Below are 7,660 nucleotides of genomic sequence, written 5' to 3' on the forward strand. Positions count from 1 at the left end.
CTCATTACCTCACCTTTATTTTCTATCCCTCTCTCCTTTGCCCAGGACCTGTTGTCAACAGTTCATTTTCCTGCACTATTTCCTCCCACGCCAGATATGCAGTTGGCTAACTCCTTCAAGTCTTTGCTGGTGTCTCATTTAGGCCCACACTGATCACCCTGTTTTACAGGGCAGCTTGCCCCGATTCCTCCCCCACCACTGCTGATGCCCCATTCTGCTCTAGTTTTTCCAGTAGTCTTGTTTCTACGGTCCTTGGACTCTTTAATCAATAGAAATTGATAAGAGGCCAGACCAGGAATTCAGGCAAGGCTTTACTGGGACATGAGAGAAAACAAGTAGTAGATTCCCTTGCTCACTCTCTGAAGGGGGGCCAAGCTTGTCCCTTAAATGGGGTGAGCCTAGGGGCGGATCAGTGGGTGGTGGGTGGAAGGGGAGGAGTGGCTTAGGTGGTTGGCTCACTGATGGTGCTGTGTGCAAGAATCATGGAGTACCTGCTTTTGTTCCTGGCACCTCAGAAGTGCCAGTTGGGTTTTGGTCTTACTGTATCTTATTGTTCATGTAGAACACTGTACCAAGGTCACAGGATAAAAATCTCTGGAACTGACCAAACCCCATAGCAACTGTTGCCATCAGCCTCCAGATCTAAACCAGACAGTTCTCTGACCCCATATTATGTAAAATGTGCACCCTATTAACCACCCTATAGCATCGTAACCAATCACCTAATGCCACCATTCCAGTAGGAATTTTCTCTGTCTTGAGGCTATAAAAGTTGGCTGCTAACCTGCAAAAGGGTTCGGTTCTCCCTTGAGCCAGCCCACTGTTCTAACAGCATCTCCCACTCTAATAAACTTTATTCTCCTCTCATTCTGCCTCCTCATATCTGGAAATTCTTTTCCAACCTGTGCATGGACCATAATTTTCCCAACAGTTCATTATTTGCCCAAACTGCCCAAACATACAGTTATGTTTAGTCCCTTCTAGTCTCTTTGCATTCTGCTGCTCGGGGAGACATCTGTCCAGGTCTCAGCACTACAGTTAAGGGTCCAGGTCCCAGCCTATCTCAGGACTGACTGCATTCTGATCTATATTGTTTACTTATGATGTTTAGTGTCTGCTTCTCCTTGTAAACTGTAAGTTCAACGATGACAGACCTTTGTTTTGTTCACTAACATAGCCTCAAGTTTTACAGTGCAAGTCTTTGATGTCCCCTGAACACTGTAAACTTAACATTGCCCCTAACTGGAATCTCTTGCCCATTGAAACTCCTTCTCCTTCTCCACTAACAGCCTCCCGATTGCCTAATTACAAAATCCACATGTCATCCCTAAGTCCTCCTTGCTCTCCCTACACCCAGTCATTCATCAAGTCTCTGGAGTCCAAGAAACACCTATATTTCATCTTAATCTCTGCTCCATCGAGGTTCAAGCCCCATCTTCTCTCTCCAACTATTTTGAGGACAGTTTCCCATCTCTCTCTCTCCATCCAATCCCATGTGACAGTTTGAATAATGTATCTAAAACATATATTTGATTATATTACTCTCTTGCCTACCATCTTTCCCTTTCATAAGGTATTATGATTTTAATCAGCTTATGGTGAGGCCCTGTGGGCTTTTAGACTTTGCTTTCATGAATTAGTCTGGCAACATAGAAAAACAGACTGAAGGGAGTTTCACGGAGAACTCATGTATCCACGATTTAGTTTCGTCTTACCTGATGTTTCAGTCAGTTCAGTTCAGTAGCTCTCGTGTCCGACTCGTTGCGACTCCATGAACCACAGCACACCAGGCCTCCCTGTCCAACACCAATTCCCAGAGCCTACCCAAACTCATGTCTATTGAGTCAGTGATGCCAAACTTGATGTTTGGTCCTGCTTAAAACTCTTGTCCTAAAGGAAATCAACCCTGAATATTCATTGGCAGGGCTGATGTTGAAGCTGAAGTTCCAATATTTTGATGTAAAGAGCCAATTCAATAGAAAAGATCCCGATGCTGGGAAAGATTGAAGGCAGGAGGAGCAGCGGGTGACAGAGGATGAGATGGTTGGATGGCATGACCAACTCAATGGACATGAGTTTAAGCAAACTCCGGGAGATGGTGAAGGACAGGGAAGCCTGGCGTGCTGCAGCCCATGGGGTTGCAAAGAGTAGGACACAAGAGCCACTGAACAAGAGTAACAAAAACTCTTGTCAACTACTTGCATACTGCTTTTGGCCAGAAAACACAAAGCTACGAGTTTTAGCACTCCTTCGCTTCCCTGTTACAAGGATCCTGTAGGAAACATTCCCTTCTTTCAATTTTAAATTCCACAAAGGAAATGCTTTCAAGATAAAATCGAGGATTCTGGCACAGAATAAAAATTACTTCATCATTTGGCACTTAAATTCCCTTTGGATTTCAGCCTCCTAGTCAGTCACTTGACTACTTTGAAACCTTTTTTGAAGCTTTTCTGAAGCTCCCTGGCCTCTCTCCTTTGTCTGTTCTTCAGATTTAACAAGCATCCATTAAACACCAACAGCATGCCCCACACTGGGAATAATGAAGACAAGGTGGATGAGGTTCTACCCCAAAGAGGGAGAGGCGGAAGAAGTCCAGTCCAGAGTAAGAGACAGATGTGTCTGACGTGATGTTGCTGTTCGCTAGAGACACACCTGGAGCCTCATCCAGTTCCCCGAGTCTGATCCAGGTGCCCAGCCAGAAACAGTATGGACAAATGGACAGTGGCCAGACCAGATAAGATGAAAGAATTCTTACCCATAACCTCTGCACCAGTTGGCCTGGAATGGTCAGGACTTGATCAACTACTTCTCTACCTTTTGTCCCTGCTTCCAACTCAGGACCAACCACAGAAAACCAAATATACTCCCCAAACCAGTCACACAAGACACCCCCACTTCTAGTTAGCTTGCTTCCAGCATCCCCTTTCCAACCTCCTCCCATCAGAGCAAAATGATTTCTTTTTTTTTTTTTTTTTTGGACTATAAAGTCTTCCCACTCCCTGCCTGCCTCTGAGTTTCAGCCACATGCCAGTGATGGGGGCTGAGGCCCTTGCTATAGCAAGCTCTGAATAAAAAGCCTCATTTGCTTGTTCTTATTCCGGTGGACTTTTCTATTTCCACAAACCTCATTACTTCAATCATGTTTACCCGTTACTCTCATCCAGAACTTTATGCTAATTATCCTTTGTCTGACTCTTCACCTCACCTTGAACCCCTCAAGGTCAGGGACTGTGTCTAAACAGGGCACCTGGCACAGTACTTGCCACGTAACAAGTCTCCACTACTTTTTATTGAATACCAAGGCTTGAAATGAGAGACTGTGTTGGAACTTTTAGACCACAGATAGGCAATGGCACCCCACTCCAGTGCTCTTGCCTGGAAAATCCCATGGACAGAGGAGCCTGGTGGGCTGCAGTCCATGGGGTCACTGAGGGTCGGACACGACTGAGCGACTTTACTTTCACTTTTCACTTTCATGCATTGGAGAAGGAAATGGCAACCCACTCCAGTGTTCTTGCCTGGAGAATCCCAGGGACAGGGGAGCCTGGTGGGCTGCCGTCTATGGGGTCGCACAGAGTCGGACACGACTGAAGTGACTTAGCAGCAGCAGCAGGCAGTCACTTGGCCCCCACCCTGACACATAAAGCACTTTTTCATAACCTACTAAAATGTTTCCAACACTGTTGTAACAAGCTGGCCTTCTCCTACTAGTGTAGAAGTTTTCTTGTCTTGTTTATCATTGTATTTCCAGACCTAGCATTTAGGAGGTGTTTACGAAATAACTGGGGGCTCTTTATCCCTTCTCAGTGTCTATCCTGAGAGATTTGTACTTTCCTTCTCTTTAATAAATCCTATTCACTTGCTACCATGAGTGTCTGCGTGTTCATGAAGTTCATTCTTTGGCTCTGTGAACAAGAACTCAGATTCTCATTTCATCTTTTGGGGGCTCATCCGGGATCCTTCAACACCTATATAAGATCTGAAAAGTCAAATCCAGGCAATGGCTGATTCCACTCCTCCTTTTGAGACCACCTTATGGAACTGGGTATCAACTTCCACCTGGTGGAAACCCATGGTCCTGAATGGAAGTCTGATTTTGCTCATATTGTTTTTTGGCCCTTGTATTCTAAATTGTCTTTCTTGCTTTGTAATGTCTCACATTGAAGCTATCAAGCTTCAAATGGTTATAGAAATAGAGCCTAAGATGACATACCGAGGTTCACTAGATCATCCCAGTGGTGAAGATCTAATTGCCATCCCTTCATGATGCCCCTACACAGCTTGGAGAAGCCAGATTGGTCACTGCCCCTTTCCCCAGACTGGCATTTAGTCTCCATCTCTAGAGGCGAGGATTGAGGGAGAAACTGCTAGGCAGTCAGTGTAGGACTCTGAGACCTCGGTCTTGTTTTCAATAAACATCTCACTCCATTAAGCCTAAAGCTATACCCTCTGTCCTGAGTTCTTGGAATGTGTCCTTTTGTTGTTGTTCAGTCGCTCAGACGTGTCTGACTCTTTGTGATCCCATGGACTGCAGCACTCCAGGCTTCCCTGTCCTTCACCATCTCCCATAGTTCGCTCAAACTCATGTCCATTGAGTTGGTGATGCCTTCCAATCATCTTGTCCTCTGTCATTCCCTTCTCCTCCTGCCTTCAGGGTCTTTTTCAGTGAGTCGGTTCTTTGCATCAGCTGGCCAAAGTAGTGGACCTTCAGCTTCAGCATCAGTCCTTCCAATAAATATTCAGGGTTGATTTCCTTTAGTATTGACTGGTTTGATCTCTTTGCTGTCCAAGAGACTCTCAAGAGTCTTCTCCAGCACCACAGTTCAAAGGCATCAATTCTTCAGAACTCAGCCTTTTTTATTGTCCAGCTCTCACATCTGTACATGACTATTGGAAAGACCATAGCTTTGACTATATGGACCTTTGTAGGCAAAGTAATTTCTCTGCTTTTTAATATGCTGTCTAGGGTTGTCACTGCTTTTCAATGTGTCTTTGGCCTGATAAATGATCAGCAATCAGATCCAAGGAAGCAACCAAAAATGTAATTAATACTAGTAAAGATATAAAACTGCTATAATCCCCACCTTTTGGGGGACTCTTTACCCACCTCAGTGTCCATGCTGAGAGCTTAGTACTTTCCTTCTCTTTAATAAATCCTATTCATTTGTAAAAAAAAATTAAAAAAACAATTATTGAATAGCTAAGGCCACTGAGAAGAGACTCTTGAGAGTCCCTTGGACTGCAATATCCAACCAGTCAATCCTAAAGCAAATCAGTCCTAAATATTTATTGGAAGGACTGATGCTGAAGCTGAAACTCCAATACTTTGGCCACCTGATGTGAAGAATTGACTCATTGGAAAAGACCCTGATGCTGGGAAAGACTGAAGGCAGGAGAAGGGGACAACAGAGGATGAGATGGTTGGATGGCATCATGGACTTGACGAACTTGAGTTTGAACAAGTTCCAGGACTTGGTGATGGACAGGGAAGCCTGGTGTGCTACAGTCCATGGGGTCACAAAGAGTCAGACACGACTGAGCGACTGAACTGAAGGCCACTGAAGCCTCACATTAAATTCCAAGCTTTTTACAATGTCAATCATCATGAAACTCCAGCTCGTAAGTAAATCTTTTCCCTAACACCTGCGGAGTCCAAATATCTCACCTCTTACTCCTAAGTGAAACCTGGACTTTCCACCCCTCACCTGCAGCCTGTCAAGCAAAGCCTTTCCTCCCGTCGAACAGGCACACGGGCCACAGGCGTCATTCCCACTGTTCACCCCACCCTAGCCCTGCAGGTCCTGTAGCACCATCTTCTTCTCTCATCCTCATTCAGTCTGCCTCTACTGGCTTTTCCTTTCCTCCTCGCAGAACTAACCTGAGACTTTCTGCCACGAACCTCCTGCCAGGATGAATGGTATCTCAGAGCGGGCGCGGCAGCCGTGTTTTCTGTGTTTTTGTCTCTTTCGTGTTTCTGCTTCCCTGTCACCTCCACATGGAACCCAGTCCATGCAGTTCTGCTGAAGAACTGAAAACGTGGTCATCAACCTTCACAACTCAGCTACTAGGTGCTACCATTTTCCTCATTACAGACTGAAGTCAGAGAAGTGATAAGTCAGTTCCTGAGAGGACAGAGTAGACTGAGAATTATTCTCCCATGTTTTGCTCTATAAAATTTTATGTGGCTTGAATTTTAACAACTTAAATGATAAAATAAGGAATCTCCTTTTCCCTCTTGGCTTTCTACCATTCCTACCCTGACAACCTTCCACTATGGGTTCATCCAGCATAGCTCTTCTTTTTGACCCTAAGCTACTAGAGACTGCTGGACAAGGTCGGGAAATGGAGCAACTAACTACTCTGGTCTCCAGCCTGGTTCTACAACCTTCCCTTGAGCTCTAACTTCCCCTCACAGCTGTTACAAAAGCTCCCTAACTCCTATTCTGTGCCTCAAAAGACCTCACCTCCAGCTCATTTTCTCTGTGTCTATTTTTCTTTTCCTACTCGAGCCCAGGCTTCTCTACATGCTGGCACTTGTATTTCTCTTCATCCTGGTTTCCCCCTCACCTGATCATACACACATCCTGACATCACTTCCGTCTGTGATCCTCTTTCTCATTTCCTTCAAGGACCACCTTCTTGAAGAGCAGAGCTCCCTCACAGCTCACTGGGCTCCCACCCAGTCCTCAGCCCCTACAGACTGGCTGCCATTCTGCACAATTGGCTCTCGAAGGTCATGACCTCAAATTTGCCCTACTGTCAAATTCAGAGGCCTCTTCTCTGTCCTGTGCACCACTGGCTGCCCCCAGAGTTCTCTCCTCCTCTTCGATCTGATCTCCAGTTGGCTTCTGTCATCTCTTGCTTCTTATACAAAAGATCTTAAGGCTCTCCTGTGACCATCCTTCTCAGGCCGCACGAGTACCCTTGTTAACCTTCTCGAACTGCCCTCCGCTCCAAGGAAAGCTCCCAAATCCATGTCTGCAAGCCTGCACTGGCAGCGAGCTTCCTGGCTGTTGTCCTCTGCTTCGGTACAGGTACCCCAAGCTCAGCGCACAAGGTCTGTCTCCTCATGGAACCTGCTCAGTTCCTCCGACTTTCTATCTCAAGGGCAAAGTCGGGGTGGCTTCCTCTAGCTCTCAGCTGCCAGGCCTGAGCCATCCTCAGCCCCTCCCCAGCCATATTTCCACATCCAGTCAGCTGACATCCATCACCTTGGTGACCCTCCCATCTCTGCTCCTCTCCACTTTCACTGCTGTTTCTAGTTCTGTGGCTTCTTTTCTCAACAACTGCCAACAGCATTTTCCCTTTTCTATTAATCTCAGTGAGTGTCCACTCACATGCAGGCTGTGATGTCTGCCCAGCCCAGCCCTTCTTGTACTCCAGCCCCTTGCAGACACTAACTTACAGGAAGCGGCCTGTGTGGGTACCCCCTGGCCCCCAGCCAGTGCCTGCCATCAGGTGGCTTTCCCCACCCCACCGTGGGCAGCTCAGTGACTTCAGACAGACAAGAGTAACGAGTGCATGGCTGTCTTCCTCCCAGCCCCGCTCCTTGTAAGCAGACCCATCTGGCCAACTCAACACGTCTCACACGGTGCCTTCACAAAGAGCTCAGTTACGTATGGTGAAAGAATCTTTCCTACCAAATAAAGATGACAGCACA

This window comes from Bos javanicus, chromosome 8 (assembly GCF_032452875.1).
Source record: "Bos javanicus breed banteng chromosome 8, ARS-OSU_banteng_1.0, whole genome shotgun sequence".
Taxonomy (NCBI): Eukaryota; Metazoa; Chordata; class Mammalia; order Artiodactyla; family Bovidae; genus Bos; species Bos javanicus.